The sequence below is a fragment of the Dreissena polymorpha genome, chromosome 6 (assembly GCF_020536995.1).
Source record: "Dreissena polymorpha isolate Duluth1 chromosome 6, UMN_Dpol_1.0, whole genome shotgun sequence".
Classification (NCBI taxonomy): Eukaryota; Metazoa; Mollusca; class Bivalvia; order Myida; family Dreissenidae; genus Dreissena; species Dreissena polymorpha.
Window position 1 is genome coordinate 90,222,658 of NC_068360.1, and position 25,863 is coordinate 90,248,520.

General features: G+C 35.0%; 1 long non-coding RNA gene across 2 annotated transcripts; it reads left to right on the forward strand.

The window, feature by feature from the left end:
- The first annotated feature begins 14,322 nt into the window (after positions 1-14,322).
- LOC127836489 (uncharacterized) lies at positions 14,323-19,296 on the forward strand. 2 transcript variants are annotated; one of them, XR_008028781.1, is made up of 3 exons: positions 14,323-14,560; positions 17,687-17,860; positions 18,222-19,296. It is a non-coding gene; the product is annotated as an uncharacterized LOC127836489 (long non-coding RNA). The 2 variants fall into 2 exon arrangements; XR_008028782.1 differs by having other exon boundaries at positions 14,507-14,578.
- Positions 19,297-25,863: the final 6,567 nt, after the last annotated feature.

Genomic DNA, 25,863 nt, shown 5'->3' on the forward strand with positions numbered 1-25,863 from the left:
CCTGAGTCATACTTGTTGTGGTAACAAAAATCTTATGTTCCTGGGCAAAATATATTTGTTGTGGTCACAAAATCATAAAAAAAGACAGTTTGGTATGTTAAGAGAACCAGGCTGTAAACTGACTTAAAATGAAAATATAGGAATAAATATAGGAATGTGTGCATCAAAATATGGGAGGTTTGGGATTGTTTAGGGTTAAAATATAGAAATTTAATGGTAAAAAGTAATGTTCTAGAGATATGTAGAGACCGCTCTAAAACAATCGGATTAGGTCATTTTTGTAGCAGGTGAGATATATTTGCGTGACTTTAAAATTAAAACACAGTTTAATTTAAATCAATTGATAAGTACAATATATTAATATAAACAAAAACATGACGTGACGCCATTTGGCAGAAACACAACATTTAACACATAAGATTGAATTATACAACCATGTATCACATATGATAAAAGTTTATAATTTTAAATATCACCAAATGATACCTAGGCCACTCCAAATTGATTTGTTGGTCTACGGATTTTTTTGAAAAGGAGAGCGAAAAAAAATTATTTTTTTTTGAAAACAGGAAAATTCTCGAGCGAGCGAAGAATAAAAAAGTCACATTTCGATAGAAAAAGATTGCATTATTATGAGATACATGTTTAAACAGCTATATTTTACATTCAAATCATGTTTTTTACAAAAAATATATATCGACCTCATATTTATAGGAGTAAGTTGTATATGACATTTGACCACGAACTATACATGTAAACCATCATTGAAGTGAGGGACACATGTTTACCTACTGCTGCTTATATTTGTTTGAAGTTTTAAACAGTGAAAGCTGTGAAAAGGTATACCATGTTGCAATGCTGTGAAAATGTATACCATGTTGCAATAGAACTTGAAGATGATAATGACAGACAGTCGGACAAAGGTCATGCATATAAACTTTTGTAGCTACCTTATTTTAAAAGGGGCCTATCGATGGCTAGTACGGTATTGTGTTTTTCTGAAATAAATTTATACATTACAAAGAACTTATTTTATGTTTCTGAAATACACGGACCTAGCTGTTAAACATGTTCCGTCAACCATGTCTTTTTAAAATTATAAAACGTTGTCCCTGTGAAACTTTTAGTACCAGCATTTAATGATGTTATGCTTATTTTTTGTTCACTTAAAATTGTGTTATACGACAAATTTGCCTACATATAGGGACATACTGTCCATATGCCCATTTAATGAAGAAAAAGTATTAAAAAACTTACTTCATGTTTCCCGATGTTGTTTGAAATTGAACATGCTTCAACGGTATCTGCTGATAGATGCATGTTCGAACGTAAACAAACACATTCAAATAAGTCACAGAACGTAGAAGATGTGTTTGTATTTTTAAGGGTTGGCTGCAGCAACTTTTTACCGCAATTTGTTAAAACGGTCACGACAGCGAAACATTTACTGCTCGCGCAGAAAGCCATTTTTTCTGGTCGTCTCGATCGAACTTTTAAGCGTCTGCAGTTCTCGATTAAAAAGGTTACGAAACAATATATTTGTCATTCGTATTCAGCGTCAAAATCGTTTCTGATAGATCGCGTTTTTTTTCTTTCACAAATTAAAAAAATACATGCGCTATGGTTACAGAAGGACACAAACATTAGTGCGAGCGGTAAAAAAAATATTTTTTTCCATTTTGAAAAAATAGGTGCGGCAAATCCGACGACCAACAGATCAATTTGGAGTGGCCCTAGCACTGTTTAATGTCCCTATGAAAAGTATGAGTCACTGACCACCTTGATATAACTGATACACTGATGAAAGCTGCGAACAATCCAAGGAAAGAAATGAAACACATTGAAACAGAACATTTTAATACAGTTATTCTGCTTATTAAATCAATATTTAACATTTGAAACTTAGTGTGTGGCGGGCTTAGTTGTCCCTGAAAATAACATCCTTCATCAGTCGACAGTCCAATTCAATTTAATAGTCTACATAGTTTATATCGTTTAATCACATGCGTTCTTTGTGTGGCGTACCTGTGTCTCATAGTGGTAAGATATTGTGTGTGCCCCAAATGTGGAATAAAGGCTCGTTGCTAAGTATTGTTGTTACTACCTTTGTCACATAGTTACAATTCCTGTTCGTCTTGAAGTTATGTATACAGAACAACAGTAACACGTTTTAACTATAAAACATTTCATAGTAACAAGTAATAAACATTCCAATTTCAATGTCTTGAGAAATATTCAAGTAGTTTGCTGCCCATACTTAGGACCTGTTTATGCCTCTGCCATAACAATGACCAAGTGAAAGGTAAAATAACTAATGAACTTGTATCATTGGCATTATAAGAAGTGTCTTACTCATACACTTCATAGTGATGACACATATTTAAAGTTTTAATTCAATCGCAACAGAAATTCGAAAAGCAGTTAACTACATAAATTTTATAACAGTGATGCTTCTGTCGTAAAAATATATATGCTCAGAGCATACAACGCAGATAACTAGGGCATGAAAACTAATTAATTGCATATCTAAACTTCAAGTTTAATTTTAGTCGATTTAAAAATAGTGAAGAAAGAAGTTTGCCCACAAACTAATGAGCAGAAAAAATTAACAGCCATCCAAACGACCGATATAATCCCTCCAAAAGTACTTGTGTATGGAATGGAGGTAACACAAACGCTTTCAAATAGTCCGTAATTAAGGGGTGTAAAAAAGCAGAAATTTTCTTCAAAAAGCTTAAATAAAAACTGATTATTTATCAAATATTTAAGTACAAAACATCGCTATTTTTTCTTTAAAACCCTTTAAATCATAAAAACAGCGGTTCAAAATGAGCAACTGGAAATATACTGTATTGATAGTAAATACAGTACATGTATTGAGTTACACCTGTCATGGAGTAACGATGAGCATTAAATGAATACAAATGTAGAAGTTATACAGATCTCCAAAACTTTGGAAAAACACATCTTACCCGTAGGTCCAAACAAACGCTTCCCCATTTTATCCATCAATGATTCATTTTAATAATAACGGATGTTTCAGTATGTGATAAGAATTTTATATGTTCCAGCTTTTTTGTTATCTCCATATGTGTGGGTTCTTTCAAAGTATATTGCTGCACTAATGGTATCGGTATTTGGAAGACAATTAGATGGGATCATCTTGCAAAATAATCGGGTTGAGTTTGAAACGTTATCTTCAAGAATTTTGTTTTTGAAAACATTGGTATTATTAACTATATCTAGTGTAAATGTGAAAGTATCCCATTTCATACATTACTATAACAATATATGTATTAGCTACCGGCTACTTGAGCTACCTGTAAGACTTATGTAATTCAATATTTAGCGTCGATTGTGTTTATCCGTTGGTATACCAGTTATCGACTAATGTACATTTCAAACATCACATACAAATATTTTTTTAATACGATATACAACTATTAATATGATTGCACAACGTGTAACAATATGTAATGTTAGAAAGATATATATGTACTATTCTCGTAAAGATTAAAGAAAATGACCAACAACAATCAAGAAAAAAATCAGAAAGAATACACAATAAATTGACAGTTTTATACACAGAAAAAGTGCTTGTTTCATCATCAAAAAACACACCAAAAATAAGCTGTGTTTGTCGTTGGAGTTTATCTAAACCTGAAATATTTAATAAAATATATGTACTATTTTAGTAATTTGTTTTAGTCTGAAAAATAGTTAATAACAAAACTGATAAACAAGAGCTGTGCTAATGAAACACAATACCCCCTAATGCGCCGCTTTGAAGCCGCACGGCAGCTATGTTAGAAAAAAGTGACATTTGACCTTGAAGGATGACCTTGACCTTTCCCCACTCAAAATGTGCAGCTCCATGAGAAACAAATGCATGCCAGATATCAAGTTGCTATCTTCAATATTGAAAAGGTTATGACCAAGGTTAAAGTTTTGTGACAGGCACACATACAGACACTTACAATGACAGACAGACAGTCAGGCCAAAAACAATATACCCCCGACCATTCGATCCGGGTGCATACAAATCATTTTAGGATTGTGTTTATTTGATAGTGACGTTTAAATTATATAGTAATAAAGGAAGCATTTGCCAACAACGAATGACACTGTGTCATGCTTTAAATAAATAGGCTGTCTAGACCAAGCATATCATAACATACGATCAAATCTGTGTGAGTAATGACTCTTTACCACTACACATTATTTAAGCTATTGAACCTTTATATAATTGTAAGTGTGTGCGTATAATGAAAAGCGCGTGCTTTTTAGTTAAACCCTTTTAAAACAAGTTGTATCAAGAACAGAGATTTTACAAAAAGATATCATTTTTCATAAAAATGGAAAATGAATAATTCTTTATTGCATTTTATACTATGCTTAGCATAACATTATCACATTTGAGGAACTCTGTATCGTTAACCTCACAGGTTGTGGCCATTTTATACCCCAATATTACGACATATTACACACGGTTCACATAAATAAGATACAATATATATATATATATATATATATATATATATATATATATATATATATATATATATATATTACTTCTTAGTGTATGCATCAAATATTCACACTGCAATCAATTTTATACCATAAGACAAAGTATGAAAACAAATCCTTACATCAATGTAATTTTGCTTTTTTTCTTCAAACATTTTACCTTACCGTATAATATTAAAAAGTTAGGAACCAAATGTAACTTCTGTGCATCATAGTTTGGAAAACAAACATTTTCAGATATTTTTTTAATACAGGGGCTTCATATTTTAAGTGTTTTAGAGGACATCTTCACAGAGTCAACTATCAAATACATGAAGGCCAAATGCCCTGATGCGCTCACCAGAGAGAAAATGTATGTATTTGATTTGCTTTTGTATCATTTATGTTATAGATATAAATTGTTACAAAGCGTTTTACCCATAATGGCACAGATATCATGTTGGCAGTGACATTAAAGATTAAATGGTCAGCCCAAGTCTGAACATTAGACAAAGAAGGACGCTTCCGGTTGTTTAACCATTTTGAAATCATTAAATAAAAATCTGTTACACATACATGTACTATCATGTCATACCAGGAAAACTGCATCACTTAGCTCGGTACTTCATCGAAAAATGTTTAAACTCTTTGAGAAATTATTAATTAAAAGCAAATTACTTTAATTGATATACCCCTCAAAATCTACGTATTGATATCTATACACCCATAAAGTTTCATGTTGCTATCGTATATAGTTTCTGAGATATGGCCCTAAAAAATTGTGACAGACGGACAACGTGAATTCTTTATACATCTGTCTTTGGCCGGGTATAATATAAAAAGTTCTAAGCAAGTTGCATGGTGATTAGGTAAAAATATGACTCCTTGGTTGTTCACAAGGTTTTTATAAAATCACACCAGAAACACTGCCCCACACTCTAGCAGAAATGTTTTAAACGGAATGTACCAATTTTTAAACTCAACATGGATATTAATAGAAACAAATGCTTTCTTGCAAGTTTCATGATGATAAAGGAAAGAAATCTGACTTTCAATGTGTCATAAAGGTATTTCAAATTGACATACTGACCTAGTTTTTGACCCTTCATGACAAAGTATGAAATTCAAAAGAGATGTCACATAAACAAAATTTTAATTTACTGGTCAATTGTTATGGCTTTTTGTTTCAAGACGATTGTAAGGTGTTTACAATATAACATGTTTAATACGGACATGACATACAAAAAGACCATCTAAAAGGCTTCCTATGATTAAAATCGAACTATTTATGTTTTACTTTTTGAATTATATCAGGATGACATATTACACACCAAATAAAGGCACACTGGCAGATTTACTGTCATCTGTTGAAACTGGTTTTGTGATAAAAAATTAGAATAAAAACGCTTCATGACAAAGAATTTAAGGCACACTGGCACATTATTTGTAAAAGCTTTTGTAATAGGAAAAATTTACAACACAGTCCCATGTATATGTATACATTTAAACATACTATTTATAAATGGGAGACAACATGACAGGAACAACCCATCATCAATAACAACTTTAACATTACCCTGTTATTGCTATACTTTCATAGTTGTGATCACCTAAAAAAGCTACCTCAACCTGTGTTGAAAATTTCCACTTTAGCCAAAATCACAAGCTTTACTAATACATCCATTAGCAGTTATATTTTTCAATAGAACGGAACGATTATCGAACACAGTTAACGATGTATCAAAACAGTCATAAAGGAAAACATTCTTTTAGAGTGTTTACTAAGTGTCACTATTTCCATATAAGGAACCCCCCCCACACTTGTGGCCATGTTTTTCAATAAATATCATAAGAACACATGCTCTGACAAAAGTTTCATCAACATTTGAAAAACATTGTGACTTCTGGAGTGTTAATAAGCATTTTCTTTCATATTACCCAGTAACCTAGTTATTGGCTTAATGTTGCCCAGTTTCTTTATCAGACGAGAGCATTGGGACAAATCTTCTGACGAAGTATAATGGAGATTGAACAATACATGTGGCCTCTAGAGTGTTAACTAGGCAAATATTGGGCACAGTCGACACACAAAAGGTGATTACAAATGCTCACTATGAGTATGTTATGCTCAGTTTAGTGAATAACAAATGTGGGATTTGTTGTTTCAGATAAGACAATTTCTTAAGGTAGTATTATTCATCAAATCTTTCTAAAGACCCCTTGGCAAGGCCTGTTAAACCACTGTGATATGTTTTGAAGACACTTGGTACAGGACCACTATCTGATGTTGCATATCAAATATCGAAGACCTGAGACTTGTGAATCCTGAGGTTTCAGAAATTGCTTTATTACCAACAAAACGATCATTATTCCATGATACACACCTACAACAAACTTTCTTGTTTTACAGGAGTTAATCATTTTAGATATATAGAACAGATTAAGAGACCTTCTTGTACAGCACATTAGATCGATTTGACCTCTAAAAAGGGTAATCCAACAATCTTCCTATAAAGTTTTATTCAAATCTGCTTTAATCACATGACTAACAACTGGCGATCTCACAATGAACTGAAATAGTGAGCTCAAACATGTGATTAATAAGTTAGTTTAAAGCTTGAATTATTATGTATGCATATACATTTATTAAGACACGGGAGTGTTGGACTCAGTATCATGTTCTGTCACCCTGTCAATGGTTATGACTGAAGTCAATTACAACTGAGATAAGTGTGAACTTGGCCCCATAGCCAGATTGGTTGCCCAGAGCTGCGTGACTTTCCCCTTGTGAAAGAAGCCAATGTACCGCATACCTGCTGGGTAGTCTTTAAACACGTGCTCAGCCTGAAAAATATTGGTTTAAAAACAACAACATACAACACATATACAATTTATAGACATTACACATATTTGTAACAAGAAAATGATATGGCAGCTTATATCATCAACAAAAGCAATGTTTAAATAACTTTTGTTTTTAAAGAGAGTACGTGTAGGAGCAATATGATGTTTTAAAAAGTATACATTTAAAGGTTGTTCAGTTTAGCGGTTAATATCCAGTGACAGCAATAGGCTATCAGACTCATTAAGTGTTAGACCTGTTGCATCGTCAAAAATATGTGATAGAAAGAATAAGGAATGTGTGGAATTCCCGTAAGGCAGCTAACTTCCATCCACTTCAATTTAGACTCAGTTCAAACTTAGACCATTCTTTAATTAAAGCATCATACCCATGGCAATGGCCAAAGACCAAATGCATATATAATCTAGACATGTGTCTGTCGGACACTTATAATAATGTTTTATGACAGGGACACATTCCACTTTCGTCTCAGAACTTTGGTCATATTGAAATTAATTTTGCAAAATACCAAAGGGCAAAAGTTTATATGCTGATTTATATAAATGTTTCATCGATTTATCAGCTTTACTTTAGAATGCAGACCAACTTTAGTTTTAACAATTTAAATAAGCTTTTTTAAATGGTGGCCATAAGAGTATGCAATCGTTTCTGAATTCACACAGGATATAATTAAGACAAATGATCTGATTAAATTTCATGGCAAACATCAGCCATCCCAAACTCATTCTAAAGCCATACAGAAACACTGCCCCACTCTCTTACGGCAATGTGTATTTTCAAATGGAACAATTTATCACATATATTGAGGTATTTCTGAAATACATGTTTTTATGTTTAATGTTTCTAAGGCATAACATGAGACTACACTGTACTTGATTGTTCACGTAATTTTCATTAGCCATACAACTAGGGAAACTGCCAAGAAACCTGACAGCAATACACATCAAATGAATGGGATCACTTTTAATCCTTTAACAATTAGATACGTATTTTGACATTTTACGTCTCTCAGAAAGTTAAATTTAATTAAAGTCATTTTTAACTAGATTCAAATTCTGTAAGGTTCATTTCTAACATTTAGATTCTGATGAGCATCAAATAGCATAACACCTGAACAGATTTCAGGTAACTCACAGGCTGTTCTGGTGTTATGATGTTTGTACATTTCATTTTCACTTCGCTGTTGTAGGAAAGTGTTAAACCACGTTTCATGTTTATTGGACAAATATTTGGTGTTTACAAACACACCTTATCTGATGCCATATAATGAAAATTGCCGCCTATGTTAAATGTTCACAAGCTTTTTCTAAAGTAGTTTGTACTTGACGAGGACAATAAACCCATCCATCTTGTTAACTTCCTAGATTTTGAATGTTGAAGCTGATTTTGATGCGAATTTGACAAAATATAATGTGCATCGAACCTCTCTATCAAAACCAATTAATATAATTATTTACAAAAAACAAACAGTGAGTTACTACGACTTACGTTGAAGCAGTCTCCACCTACTGAAAGATGGTGTTTGACAACATATAAGCTATTTTCTGATATTCTCTGCTTCCAAAACAATTTCTTGTTGTCTTTAAGGAAGGCTACTTTCTGAACTCATTTGGTGGCTGTCCAATCAAACCTTGTTGCATACCTAGAAATAACAAAACTGCATGTGAAAATGGTTATAGTTTAATTCATAGGATCAATTAAACTTAAAACAAGAAACCAATATGGATACAGTCTCAAAACCTAAATTTGATAATAGACATTATAAGTAAATAAACATTCCATATGTCCGAGAAAGTAGTGCCCTTTACGCAGTCCTAGAATAAGATATTATATCCTGACAAACTGTGCACACAAAGCCTATTATGCACAGCAAATTCTCAATTATTAATCAAGAATCAATGGCAGTTGATAAAATCATCCTCTTACACTGCTACCATACACCAGTACCTCCAATTAAAACCATCATTAAAAGCAATTATCAAATAGGTCAATGATATCTTGCTTTTTTTCGATTATGTTAAAGGTATGTTTTGTTGCCAATTGTGTAACATATAGTAAGTATAAGCATGTTTTACCTGTTTAAATTTCCTTTCCATGCTATGAAGAACTTATTGTTGTCAAGAGCATCATGGATTAAATATTTAGACAATCAGCTCGTTCGAATACAAAGATTTCTTCTTTGTTGGATAACATCATAACGCAACAAGGGACCAAGGTAACACATACATCACATAATGGTTCAAGCTCGCATGTAGTGGAACTACTGCGCGCCAATCGTTTAGGCCTTTCACTAGAGTAGATATATTGCTTTGCGTTCTGAATGTTTCCTGTTCCCTTTTGGTGACTTATTGTTGATTTTGAAGCGTATTTGTATATACTGACATACTAAATGTCCATTAATCAATATTTCAGCAAGCATTCTACATGTATGATTTCGAGTTCGTGAATGGGTTAATGTCGTAACAAAGAATTTACAAAAGCAGTATTACTTGATTGTTCTTGCACAATTGAGTATTATTGTAAAATGATTTTGTGTTGAATATATGACTTGGCTTGGATATTTTTTTATGATTATAGTACGTAGCTTGGATAGGCTTCGCTTTGACTTGATGTAAAGAAAATATTCTACATTTTTCCTTTTAAAACATGACAACAATTAAAATTGTGTTTCTTAAAATATTCACATTGACCAGTCTTCTAATTGTTGGTGAACAATAACGAGAGCACTGTCCAAATATGTACAATGAATTGTATTGATTCAGACATTAGCTGTATTACATGTTTTCCTTATAATAATATGCATGTCGATTATATATTTTGTCAATAGATATTTTTATCAAATATATTTTTATATTCTCGTTTAATAGTTATGATGTTGGGATTTTGTTGATGAAGCAGCGGACGATAAGAATTATAGTCGACTTTATGTACTTTGTTTACAGACAAGAAGATCGGGGGCAATGTGTGGCTTGTAAGTTGTCATCACGTGCAGATACTTATCTCTATTACGAAAATTCATCGTATTTGTGTGGTCTCGTTTTAAAGCTAAGCTGCAAACAGTTAATCAGTAATCTGATATAGAAACACGTGATAAACATGAGCAATCGTTCTAGTCTTGCGCGGTAACTTATCTCACTATCCCTGTTAAGAGTGAAGGCGACTCAGGTGCAGTGAACGTGTTATTTCATTTTAATAGCGCGCGGTACAGTTGTATTTATAGGTGTGTTATAAACCAATCGTTTCGACACTCATCAATATGCCCAACAAGAATAATAAACACAGCAGTTTCAATAAATGAAACTTAATAGATATTTTTTATTTTATATTATATTTTATTGTGTTATCTTACTTTTAACAATCATTTTTATTGGACTAGTGGTTGCATGAAGAACAGGTTATAATTTCATCTCAACGTCATCATTATTATCATTCGCTTGACAGGTACGGCTGATAGGGAGAGATGGAAGACTACGACACGGAGATATTTCGCCAGTTAGGTCTGTTGTGTGCTGCTGGTAGTAGCTCATCCATGGTGAGAGACGTCCACTCTTTCACATTGTCAATCCAGCGTTTGCTCCGACGGCCTCAACGGCGAACTCATTCAAACATGCCCTGCAGCAAAGTCTTGTCAAAACAAAACAAACATTTTTCGTTTGATGATCGCCAGAAGGGTTTCTTGTGGGCCAACCTGTTCCAGACCAACTCGTTGGTCCTGTGCACTATGTAGGAGATGTGGAGCAGTCTTCGTAAAAACGTGTGTTCAACGGCCTGTATCCTGCGTTATGTGTCAGCGTTAAGTGTCCAGGTCTCGCAACCGTACACCGGTATGGGTACTACGAAGTTCTCGTATAGACTGTCTTTGGTTACGAAGCCGATGGAGCTGCTTGTCCACAACCTTCTTAGGCTGAACATTGCATTTTCCACTGTGCTCCGTCCAATTTGAATCCAGCGTTCTCTTCCGCCAGCAGTTACTCTGCCTTACTTTTCAGTCGGTTGAGAAGTATGCGAAGTATGACTTTGCTAGGATGGCTGTTAAGGATGAGCGTTCGTAAATTCTGCACAGCTTGACGTTGCCCTTTTGCGGACTGGGTCCACTACTTCGGCCACTTCTTCTCCTCCCAGATCTTCTGGAATACTGCTGTCATTGCTGCAATCGTTGCCCCGCTTCCGTACTTAATCAGTCCGGAAGGGACGTTGCTTTATTCAGGATATTGTACTGCCTTCAGACTGCGCACTCCCTCCCCCCTCTCTGCCTTCAGTATGGGATGACTTTTGTCGTGGGCTTATTGTCTGGGATCATTCTGAAGAAGACTGGGCGTGTTTGAAGCGGGCAGTTATACAGGACGCTGCAGCTTTCGACCCACCAGTTCAGCACTGCGAGGCTCTCGGTCAGGAGGTTTCCGTCAGCGTCTAGTATAACACTGGCCTTGCGCTAACTTGTGTTCGTGAGCACTGTATGCCCTCTTACTGTTGCCCGTAGTAGTCTATTTTCAATCTTTACACATTGCTCCTCACTACTATTTCTTTGCCCATTTTATCGTTTTTCTCACCTCCCTTCCCGTTTTCTGGTATTTTGTCCCAGTGTCCAGGCTGGTGTATTTCTTAGTCATCAGTTCTCTTTTGTGTCTCGTAGGTTGGTTCTTTCTTACTCTCTTCCAAAAACTTCTTGATGGCAGCAGGACTTCATTTGGTGTTGTTGTTGATGGTGGCAATTTAATTGTCTTAGATGTCCAGGGCTGAACACTTGCCATATATCTGTGCTTGAATTGCCTCTACTATCTTTTTATCTTTCAGTCCCTCTAATGCGAGAGTTTTGGGCCATGCGTCTTTTCTTTATCGTCACTTTGATGGTGGTGAGCACAAGGTCCTGATCACTGCCGATGCCTGCGCCAGGAAACGTTCTTGTGTTCGCGTTGCTGATGCTTGACTTTAAACGTTTCGGCACCAGCATTAAATCGATCTTGTTGTGTACTTGTCCATTTGGAGCATACCATGTTGCTGTTATTGACGGTCTGTGTGGTTGAAGCCCTCTGTCAAATCTTCCTACTGTCATTGACCAGTCTTGGTGGCCGTTTGGTCCAAACATATTTTTTTCTGGTCGACTTGGATATCTTTCTCTGGAAACTTTGCAGTGATGCGCTCTAACTCTTCATAAAACTGTTCAATCTCCTCGTATTTGTAGTCTAATGTTGGTGCGTAGACCTGCGTAATGGTCATGGTGTGTGATCTCTCTGAGATACGGATGGAAATGAGTCGGCTGAAATTGGGTCCCAACTGATGGCGATGCTGACTAGCTTACGATGAATCCGTGGCAATGTTTGGAGAATTTCCCGCTGAACAACGTCTTGTCCCCTTCGTCCGTTGATGTTTCTGTGAAGCCTATCAATCTTACCTCGGTTTGTCCGATGATGTCCCAGCGATAGCGCTTCACTTCGTGGGTCAGTGCAATGATCTTTCCGCAAGCATGGCGTGTTCGTAGGTTTTAATGTTCCTATTGATGTTCCATTTTCTGACATCTTGATTGCTGGGTTAGCTCCATTAACTACATTGTCGCAGCATCAACCCTGGAGACTGGCAGTATAATAGCACTTTCTGTCAATTTTTCCAGTTATATTTCTCCTATAGAAGTTTTCAAATGTTGTTTAACATATTTCTGCATGTAAAATATTAAGGAAAACAAGTCTCTTTATAAGTAGAAATTGTATTCATGATACATTTCTTCATTTGCGAAGCATAACTACACTGATTGGAATACTTAAACATGTACCAAATGATAACACTTTTGTACTCAATTTAAGGCATATACATTTATCATTACTGATACCGAAGATTTCCTTGAAAAAACATTACTTGTCTACTCAGACAATGGTTGACCAATAGGAACAGCTTATACAAACAACATTTAATAAACTGTTTAGTGATAACAAAGTCTGGTCTGTTAAGGTGTATTGATGCAACATGGCTGTCAACGTGTGTTATATCCGTATTTAAAAGCTTTTCATCGCGAACGTTCACCAAAATACATGCAAAGGCTAACATCACTTTAAGTTTGTTTTAAAAAGACGTACAAGTAAACAAATGTAATTAAAAAATTTAATACGAGTATTAAATATATTCGGTATCCATGATATATACACGTAAGCAACATGGGTATGTGAATAATTAAATATAAAGTGTTTACTTCCTTTTGAGGGCGAACTAAGGTCAGCGATATGGGAGGATTGAAGTCCATACAAATCACGAGACACGACAAAGGTTATCGTGGTGCGATAAATGAATTAATAGTTATTACCCAAACTTATCTCTTAAATAATGATAAACATATCTTCAAAATTGCACTCACATATAATATGTTATTCAAAATAAACATTACACTCCAGTGATCAGCCGGTCAATTGTTGAAAATGTACATTGAACCACTCACGTGGCTGATAATGCGTGGATGATTTTGCGTGGATGATTTTGGTATTACAGAAACAATATATCGTTATTTTATCAATTAAAATGAAGTCATATGTGTACATGTGTATGTATAGGGTGCGTTTTTTCTCATATACCGTATTTATAATATATGATTTAAGTGCAAGTTTTTGTAAAATACATAATAAAGACCAAGTCCTTGATTTAAATGAAGACGAATGCGATGCACATGAAAATATTTACAATAAGACGCTAGTCAATCAAATGATGGAGTTTAAGGTATACAACGTCGCATGGCTGCATAATACGTTTATAATTAGAAAATTAAAAATCGGCGGATACCTCAAGGAGACAAACCTTATATAATAGGTACACAAACTGTGTACCGAGTCATATCATATTGAATAATATTTGTGTTGTATATACGATTATATTGCATGGTTTAATTGTTTATAAATACATTCTATTTAGGAGACTTCGTAAGATAGATTTAATGTGATTTCTAGTCACGTAGAGTTATTATCTCTTTCATTTGTACACGTCACTTTTGATCGAATGGATGGAGATTTCTGCGAAAATTTAATAAAGCAAATATCATGTGATGCGATAAACAGTTTTGAAAGCCAGATTGCGTCGGGTTATTCTCTTTCACAACGTTATCTTGAGCTATAAATTACATCATGTCGTCAAATGCTCATACCAATTGCAAATGTGTCAGTTGAATGGAAGAACCACTGTTGGGGTTCCACATATGATGCGTTCATCTGTCAGGTAAGAAAACAGATACAGGTAAGAGTCTTATTTATGTTTTATATGTCAACGTTTATAACATTTTACATGTTTAATAACATTATTATTGTACCATTGATTTCAAGTGAAATAATATGTTGAGTTAATAAACGAAACGGTTCATTGAACTGTCCGTTCGTGTATAATCCATATTCAAAATATATATTATCCGAACATATAATACTATACTAACTCTTCTTGCTACCTATTCAGTCAATTCAGCAATTTAGTGATTATAGTCAGGCGTATGTAAAGGAATTGTTTGTGATTTAACAACAGATTGACAGTCCTATTCAGGGTCAATATAACAGATCATAGAAACATAATAGTGTCTTCATTTCTCTTTTTATTCAGAATAGGTTCAAAAAGGTAAATGTTAAAAATGCAACAGTAAAATTAAAGCAAGATGTCGATGTCTACGTAGTTTAGATAATGGATGTTCGTCTACATTCATTAAACCAGCGGTACATTTTCGTTTGGATTTATGTTGTTTGTGGAATATATGAAGTAGGATTATCGCTATTCTATTAGCGCATTATTTATTTACATGCAGACTGTTTGTTCGGCGAACAACGCCCATATAAAAAAGTGGAAAGTTTAGGTGGAAAATTGGTGAGCATGTGGCCAAGTGTGTCGTTCTACAGGAAGAACAAAATCGATTTTTTATTTAAAAAAATCGCGACAGCAAAACATATTTGTTGCAATATGTTGAAAACGAAAAATATCCGTATAACTAATAAGTTTGATTGATAAACGCAATAAACACGTCCATTTTTTAAATAAATATTCTTAAATGAATCAATGATTTATTATGTCGATTAAATGCCGCAGTAAACTGGCAGTATATTGCATAACATTGGAATCCGTTTTACATGACAAGCGATGGGGCGATTTGTATTTTGCCTACTATACAAGTTATGTTCCATTATACACCGGGAGTCACCATGTCATTTAAAGGGGCCTTTTCACGTTTTGGTAAATTAACAAAATTAAAAGAAAAAAAAATAGTGTCAGATTTATAAATTTTCGTTTTAGTTATAATATTTGTGAGGAAAGAGTAATACTAAACATTTACCATCCTCTAAAATAGACATTATATTCATCTTTTGACGCTTTAAAAACCTGAAAATTATAAAGCGTTGCAACACGAAACGATTAAATAATTTGGAGAGTTCTGTTGTTGTCGTTATATTTTGTAAAACTACGAGGATTGCTTATAAAATATATATAATACATCACTCATTGATTGAGCACGAATGGCCGAGTGGTCTAAGTGGGTAGACTTTTACTTCAGGACTCCAGGAGTCAGTGGTTCGAGCCCTGTTGAGTTTTCTTTTCTTTTTATAATTGTATTTTTGATTTTTTTACTGGAGCTTTTTAGATCCAATGTTTACATTTATCAATATTAAGCATTTTATGACAAACTTAAATACATGCCAAAATCTGTGAAAAAGCCTCTTTAAGTCATTTAACCTGTGTTTGTCTTAAAGGCGACTGACTTCGACTCATGGGCGTATTAAGTCGATTTTCATGTTAAACTATATTTCTATGAACAAAAAGCAGGGAACAAAGTAGATATTAGGTATGATACTATACGCCTGCACCCGCTTAGTCTCGACTTTGAACCAATAGCTTATTATTGTAGAAATGTATCGTTAACCTGTTCAGACTCGTTGACAAGTTACCCTATAGCCGACAAAGCATTCGATCATTAAAAATCTAGAATTCCCTCGGTGGTGTTTATTAGTTTTTAAATACAACTTATAAATCATTCGTATTGTAGTCAAAATGTTCTGAAATACCTCGTGGTATGCAAATACAAGTAATTAGTGTTGCATTGTGCTTATGCTATTAAGTAACGACTAATTTCGATATGTCAATTTGCATCTGCAATATCGCCTTTGTATTGAAACATGAATAATAATGAATAAAGTCATTATATAAAAAAAATCTTGTTTGTAAAAATGTAATGTTGTTTGCATTTTAAGAAATGATGTAAGTTGACCATGGCCAAAGGTTTGATGATCCTTAAGGGACACTAGTTTAAACCTATTTATTTAAGCTCGATTGCATAAAAAGCCTAAGGCTTATTTGAAACTCTCTCGGCGTTTATGGGGGAGACCTAAATAACGTTTTCACATTGGGATAGAACCCATTACAAATTAAGGGACACTTTGTATTATAGCTGAAATATCGACATTGAAAAAAGGAATATCTATAATACAAAATACATTGAGATATTTTGACTCCAAGCTGAAGTTCGGCGGATTTGGAAAAATTCAAGTACATATCTCAAATTTAAGGCCTGGATAGGATATTTTTAACAAAATTCAAGTCCAATATTTTCCTGTTATAAAAAAGGCCAATGTTCACTGCATTTTTGTTGCTTTAGATTTACTACATATTATGTAAGACTTGTATCAATATAGAGCTGCTTATGTCCTCGGAAAATTGCAATAAAAATATGTGTCATGTTGTTCCTAAGAAATGCAAATCGAATGATTGTAGCCAACGGGAGGAAAGGTTACAGTATGCTTACTTATTTAAATGTTCAATGCATTTTTCCTAAAATGATTTAAGACACTCGGTACGTTATAAGCTTCTCGACCTGTGTGCTGGGAAAGGATTGATGTACACTTATTAACGACTTCCATATTTTAAGATTGGAGACTACATCTAGAAACTGGCGAAAAGGCGAGTTACATTAAACTAAAACTTTGAATTAGTAAATTGTGTCCAAAGCAGGGTTTCGACAACTCAACTCAGTTTATTAAGTAAATAAATTGCCGTATGTCCAAAAGACACATTATTTTACACAAAACGTTACACATGTTTGTAGATGCGAACACCTACACTAACATATCAAATATATCAAGGTGTTAAATTGTAGTCATAAAATGGTACACATACGTATATATGTTCAATATTTAATATTATCTGTTGTGCTCATCCGATTATACAGTCATGTACAATATTTCCACCCATATACCGGTTATATAGAAGCTATCTAGGCATGGTAATCCCAATCAATTATATATATATATATATATATATATATATATATATATATATATATATATATATAATATATTTATGAAATTTTTACAGCTAAAAAAGGGCACAAATACAAGATTCAATTTTGTAAAAGTCTAGCCTATAATAAGTCACATCCACTCGAGAAGAGAACTTTGATATATCAAGCGGTTTGGTTCGACGACTAGGCTTCCCGTGCCAGAAAAGTGAGCCGATCGAGATGCTTTCCGTGCCTCAACGAAAGCGAAAGTAGGCATTTTTTTAGTAAAATTGATAAAACTTACTATATAACGTACATTGAACGTAAAGATTTGATCATATAGATGATATCAATGACACTAGATATTTTACATATTACGGAAAAGCTATGCTAAAAGTCATCAAAGTGGCATGTATGAACGATTGTTCCACCACCCTCGTCATCATTCCATCTTCGATAGAGTTTGCAATAAGTGTTTTGACCTGCGGAATACTATGTACATGTAGCTGGATATATGCTTCAACTCATGGACCACCTCTTTTTATGCACAAATGTGTTTACAGGTTTTAATTTTAGATGTTCTTACCTGTTTTGTGAATTCCGAGCATCCATTTTTCTTGTTTATGACAGAGGGGCAGCGAAGAATGAACAGATAGGCAGCATTTTGACAGAAAGGTGAGCGAAATGCTTCTACACCGTGACTGTGACACTACGAATGCTGACTTTATTTGGGTACGTCACCAGGCACCACTCACTGTGAAAGACTGTGGCCCCCCCTCCCACACGGCCAACACCTATTGCATTTCAGTGAAACATGTGGTGGTACTGTAACCTTAAGTAATACGTCTCAAGCATTTTAATGTATTTGCCTCTAGGTTTTGCTACAGATAGACATCGACTTTTTTACGTAATACAATTTATATCGTTGAAATGTGCGCATTGTATGCGATGGCATGTACATAATATAGGTACTGTGCTCATTAAATGTAAACTTATGTTTTAAGTCTACTATCAAGTGATCCCGATTGAAATAAGATCGACGAGGATGATCTCACGCGGGGAGACCCTAATGAATTAGCAGTTCATCGCCTTAACCACTCGGCCACCTCGTCTTGTGCTCACTTTGATAAAGTGGCGCAACAATAACAGAACGCATGATACAGGCCTGCTCCGCATATCCTACATGAAGCCCATGGCCAACGATTACGTCAGGAACAAGCCAGCAGCACGTGTTTGCCCGTAAGACTCCCTCCTGGCGACTGTCGAACGGCGAACGCGGACTTGATGTGGACTCGTCACCAGGCACCACTCATTCTGCAAGACTGTGATCCGGGGCACTCCAGAGGGAGATCACGAGGCCGTACAAAGAAAAGCTGAATGAACAGTGTGAAACAGTCGGCGTCTGTTTCCATGGGAGAGCTACTCACAGCAGCCCAAAACAAACTTGACTGGCGGATGATTACTGTGTAGTCGTCCCTCATTATGACGATGATGACACAATTGAAATTGATATTGTCATTTATATGAATATTACATGTCTTTAAATTTCGTTCCATATAAATGAGTTCAACACTTATTGTATTTCAGTGTAACGATGTTATTTAAACGTTAAGTAATACGCCTCCAAAACATAACATGTTATGTCCTTTTAATTATTACTATTGTTATATACAACAAGCTACATCGATTGAGTGTGAGTTTTGAATGCGGTGACATATAACTAATAAAATGTAATATATCTATTTAATGTATCAATTTTTCATAAACAGCTATTTAAAATTGATCCCGAATAAAATACATCGAGTAAGATGAGAATCGAACTTACTCGAAGAGAGCTCAATGGATTAGCAGTCCATCCCCTTAACCACTCGGCCATCTAACTTGCTGATGATAATGATGATGATGATGATAATAATCATAATAATAATAATTATAATAATAATAATGGGCTGCTGCTGCTATGGATGATGATGGTGTTGATTATGATGATGATGGTGGTGTAATGATGATGGTGGTGTAATGATGATGATGATGATAATGATGATGATGATGATGATGATGATGATGATGATGATGATGATGATGATGATGATGATGATGATGATGATGATGATGATGATGATGATGATGATGATGATGATGATGATCATGATAATGATAGTGATGATGATGATGATGATGATGATGATGATGATGATGATGATGATGATGATGATGATGATGATGATGATGATGATGATGATGATGATGATGATGATGATGATGATGATAATGATGATGATGATGATAATTCCGACACCAAACTCGGACGCTATGTCTCTCGACGAACGTCCGCTTTCAAGAAGCCGCACAACTTTTACCCGATCCTCTAACGAAAGGCATTTGCGTTTAGACATTTTAGCATCATAAATGATTAGTATCGCATAAAATCCGTCCATTTTATGGGAATTCATTTTCTCAGTTTTCTACTAATACCTTAGAGTAAACGCAAACTGTAATGTAATTGTCGGCAATCAAAATTACGTTGTGTAATTTCATTTAATTAGACCGTTACAAACTTCTTTTATCAACATCATTTCTATAATAAACACCCTGTTCACTGACAAATTAAAAACTCGCATTAAACAAAGGTTGTAAAGATCGACGATAATTGTCTTTACTAATTCACACCCCCGTATAATCCGTTTTATCTCTGTTTATTGATCGGTTTTGTTCATCACAGGCAAAGTCTATAATTGATTTGCGGTTTTTACAGTTTGAACATTTTTCTACCACCTAAATTAATTACACGCGTCATTAATCCGGTCACTCGACCGTTATACACATGTCAATTTTTTTTGTTTGGACAAAGAAGCCTGGCCGCTGGCTGCATACGAGAGAATAGTGCTTAACACGGACTTTTAAAGAGCAGAAATTAACGGGCGGACCGGAACTGGCCACATACGGCAGGTTGGCCGCATAGCTCATGTGGCCGCGTCCTCAGGTCCGACTGTATATTATTTATGTTTTTCCTTCTCATCTAATATGCATTTTCTGTTTGTAGGAATTCTGACCTCTGTCCAGTGTGCGTTCAACCATACAATCTGGTGCATAGTCGGTATGCCAAATCTGTTTTCAAAAATGTTGAAAATGTTGTTTCATTGTGTAATGGAATGTGTGAGAATAAGTGTAATAAATACGCCAATCATGGGTCGCTTAAAAATGTAGTCGGTGTGGATGTGAGATCATAGTAAAGGAAGTCCTAGATAAGTTTTATTCCTTGTTCAAACATACAAACATACAAGACAAATGTTTTAAAGTCAAAAGTTGGATTAATAACACTTCAAAAAGTACATACAATACAATTTATAAAACAGAACTAAATAGCGCATTAACACCCTAAACACTAACATAGAAATGAAAATTACCATTTAAAATTTAAACAGGTTTAGAACATTTAAAATGAAAATTGCATTTATCAACAACAAACCACGAGACTAGACTGTATTTGCACATTCTTAGAACGGAAATATCTAAATCACACATATATTTGTACCAATATTCCACATAAAATCAATAATTGTATATTGTAAAACAAAAACCTCAATTCCCAAACTATAGCATTATTTCAAATAAGCTCTAGTTTCTAATTAGGTAACGATTTGGTTATGCGTTTAAACTCTTGATAGAAATATTCCAATCCAATCTTTTATTAACGAAAGCAAATTCACAAAACGTCACATACACACAATTCCCCTTCCCTCTCTCCCTTCCCCTGTCCATCTCCCTTTCTCTCCTTCCCTCTCCATCTCTTTCTCTCCCTTTCTTTCCCAATCTCCCTCTCTGTATCTTTCCCTCGACTCCTCTCTTGCCACTCTCCCTCCTTTTCTCTCCCCTCTACCTTCCCCAATCTCCCTCACGGTCTCTCTCTTTCTCCATCTCGATTTCCCCCTCTTTCTCCTTCTCCCTCCCCCCTATCTCCTCCATTAACCTTTCTCCTTTCTCTCCCTGAACACTCCCCTCTACCCCCTCTCCCTCTCCCCTATCCCCCCTATCTTTTTTCATCTCCCTCCCCCCGCCCTCTCTCTTTCAGCTGCAAGCAAAAGGTCAGACCATCAGATATTCGGGTGCAAAAAATTAGTACATCGTTACCGTTTGACTTTCCTTTCCTTTGCTATATGTGTCAATTTTGAAAATCCAGCTTTCGACTTTAAGCTGGTTTAATTGTTTGTTTTGCGTCTTTCTTTACATAAAGGTTTTATGTTTGTTGCGATGTAAAAGGTCGATTAAAGTTTATCGTGTTATTTCTTAACATTTGGCCATGCATTTGTAAAACTATTGCCAAATATGTACATTTCCAGAAAGGAAATTTATTTCTGCGTTAAATAAGACCATGTTCATTGAAATCGCTACACAATTGATGAAGTTATGGCTGTTCAAATCGATGCACCCTGCTGTCGGATGAATTTTTAGTTGAATACCTTGTTTTAAATATATTTGATTGTGAATTTTGTTTTTCAGAAAAGTTGTTGTTTCGTAATAATTTGATTATTTTTCATTTGAAATGATGTTTTTACTAATTAATATCGTAGCCACACGCTAACCACTTGTAATTGAGAAATTAGCCCACAAAGTAATGAACAGCCAAACCGACAAACCATCTAATAGATTAATATAATCCCCCCAACCTTCGCTTGTCGGAGATAAATGTAACAAAAAACTGTCAAATAGTCCGGAATAAAGGCTAGTAATACAGCACGCATTTTCTTCGAAAAGACCAACTTAAATAAAAACTGATTATTCAACAAATATTTTAGTACGGAAAATCACTAGAAAACTTAATATTAATATTTAGATATAACCCTGCTGTACTAGCAAGCACACTCAACGAAGTTGCACAACAGACTCGTGATAGTGTATTGGACTCTCCATATTTCTTGTTCATCAGCAGTAGTTTTATTTTCCCGTATCTATTAAACGCCTCGGATTTCGAATGAACTGTGCTGCGCAAAATACCGCGTGATTAAGACGCAGCAAAAAAATGAACTATTTAAATCATTCATAATCATTCATAAACATTCTCTTCCGCGACACGTATAATTAAAAAATTGTTTAATGTTGTTTGCTATATCCGCTCCGTTAAAAAATATTCAATTTAACACGATATTCACATTTGTCCATTTGTGAATGAATATAGTGGAAAAACTGAAACCTCTGACATAAATGGCAAACTCTTTATCGGCACAAGATGTGGCAGTTATCAGGTTATTCGTAGTTAGTAAATATGGGTTGCAAAACGTGGTATTACCCTTAGTTGTTCGCAAACGAACAACTTAAAACGTGATGTTTTATTTTTGTTTATATTTTTTGCTCTTATGATAAAGGTTGTTTTTTTTTTGGACAGAGAGTTCTCGTGATATCAATTTTAGTGTATATTTGCCTTTTAACTTCTTGAAAAAATGTCAGCATATAAAAGCTCGTACTAATAGTGATGTACTTATTGTGTAAATTAAAGAAAAATAAGCTGGAGAACGTGGAGTCGAGGATATAACAATTTTTATAATATAATCTTCTGGTTTAAACTTGATCAAACATGTTTAAATATCTAAGAGGATTTTGTTCCGTGTAACTTATATATGGCGGCATGGGTATCCTGTATGTAGCACATTTAATGTGGATTTGTTTGAAAATTAAGCAAGCGATATGACATGTTTTTATGAATATGGTAAAATTGTTGTTCCTGTCCTGTTGATCTTTATAGCAGGGTTTGCAATACATGTGATTATATTGTTTAAGGCAAAATAAACAAGGGCTGTTTGTAAAACACGCATGCCCCCTTAATGGGTTGTCAGTTGTAGTGGCAGCCATTGTGTGAATACGTTAGAGTATGATTTAATTGCTTCAGGTCACTGTGACCTTTGACCTTGTGATCTGAAAATCAATAGGGGTCATCTGCCAGTCATGATCAATGTACCTATGAAGTTTCATGAGCCTAGGCCTAAGCGTTCTTGAGTTATCATCCGTTAACCATTTTACTGTTTCGAGTCACTGTGACCTTGGCCTATGACCTAGTGACCTGAAAATCAATAGGGGTCATCTGCCAGTTATGATCAATGTACCTATAAAGTTTCATGATCCTAGGCCTAAGCAATCTTGAGTTATTATCCGGAAACCATTTGACTGTGTCGAGTCACTGTGACCTTGACCTTTGATCTAGTGACCTGAAAATCAATAGGGTCATATGCCAGTCATGATCAATGTACCTATGAAGTTTCATGATCCTAGGCCTAAGCGTTCTTGAGTTATCATCCGGATACCAGTTAACTGTTTCGAGTCACTTTGACCTTGACCTTTGACCTAGTGACCTGAAAATCAATAGGGGTCATCTGCAAGTCATGATCAATATATCTATGAAGTTTCATGATCCTGACCTAAGCGTTCTTGAGTTATCATCCGGAAACCATTCGGTGGACAATTTGACAGACCGACCGACCGACATGTGCAAAACAATATACCCCCTCTTCTCCAAAGGGGGTTATAATAATGGATATGATGGCGCTGATTTTCTGCTCAGATACTGTCCAGGGCCTCAGCCTCAGTTCACTTACATGGGGAAAATGTACTTGATTTATGTACATATATATGTCTACATATTGTAAATGGTATAGTTGACAAACTTTCTATGCCAATAACGGTCCACTTGTCAGTGACTATTTGTTAACACAAGAATACAGATTTTCAGGTATATCGGATATACCATGCATGATTTCACATATTTATTGATTATGCCTCGTTAATTTTTTCTTTGTATGTAATTATGTCTCGTTTGAGTATCAGTCTTACACCGATGTCCTTTAATGGGACGATGTCTAACGAGAGCAATTTCGTTCAAAGACTATTTTTATGTTACCTGTATTTATATCTTGCAATATATAGATTACTCAAGTAGAACGTCAATTAATAATAAGTTGAATAGTTTTACTGACACCATTCGCGGTGTTGCGGACCCATATTTTTTTTTCATAAAACAAACCCAAGTTCCAATACCAAAATTTTCGTTTCTAACATCGCAGCACTAACCATACAAATATACCAACGTAGGTGTCACCGCATTGGATCGGAAGATGCAAACAACGCAGCACTAAACACATACGGATCAATCAAAAGAGGTGCAACATTCGGTCATTGCAAAGGAAGTAGAGCTAATACCGGTTTAGAGCACTGCAAACATCACAATAGGTTATACATATGTGTATATTTCACATTGAAATATATATAAAGGCAACTGCAACATAGATCTGTCACACTAATGGCAACTAAACATACCTTTCACACAATCAGAAAAATTATGTGGTTAATAAGGTACAAGACAAATATTCAAACACAATTTTAGAAATTATTGGGGTTAAACAATTACAAAAACAACATACATGTATTTACAAACGTATTCAAAATACATCTTAAAGAGCAAACACAGTAGTGATGTAAAGTTTAAATACATTTTCATGTCTAAAAACTTGATGTCATAACGGTATTCTCCTCGGTTGATACATGCCAAATAAGTATTATACTATTGAAAAGCGATTTTACACAGGAGGAAAAAAGAGACCAAATAAGAAGATAGCCGTCCACTTAGATAATTCACTTCAGATTTAAAAAAAGGTCTTTTTCATATTGCAAGAACTGAAGATAAAATTACGTGTGTATTAACAAACATATTTTGCACCGGCCATAAGAAATATGTTAACGATGGTAATTTCGCCTATGTTTACCTCTTAAATGTTTTTCATGATTTTTTCGACAATGTTTGTGTTAAAGTCAGCGTTTCCTCGGTATGTCGCATTAACAATAGTCTGAAAAATTCGTAAACATTCAAGTTTCCTCCCGACTTCGGTGTGATTACCTGTTGCCTTGCCATAAATCGCTTCTGCCATAAATCCTCCGTCAAGGATAAGACTAACTGGAGCAAGAACGGCTGCCGCTGCTGTTGCAGCGGAGGCCCCAACTTTAGCAGCTGCAAAACCTATCCCAACACCGCTATGAACTGACCGTAAAATCGCTCCTATCGATAAACTACCTCGAATGTTCAAACCTGGACTTTCAGGACCGCTGTTTCCAATATCATCTAGATTGAATTCTCCCGTGAAATCTGTAAGCGCTTTTTCAAAGTCGCCTCTTACCTTTTCCAACGTTTCCCTAATTTGAGCAGTTGATTGGTTCTGCTTAACCGCTTCGTGAACGCGGAAACCGCCTTGCACTATTCCGCTTGAGGCACCAATCACACCACCAGCAA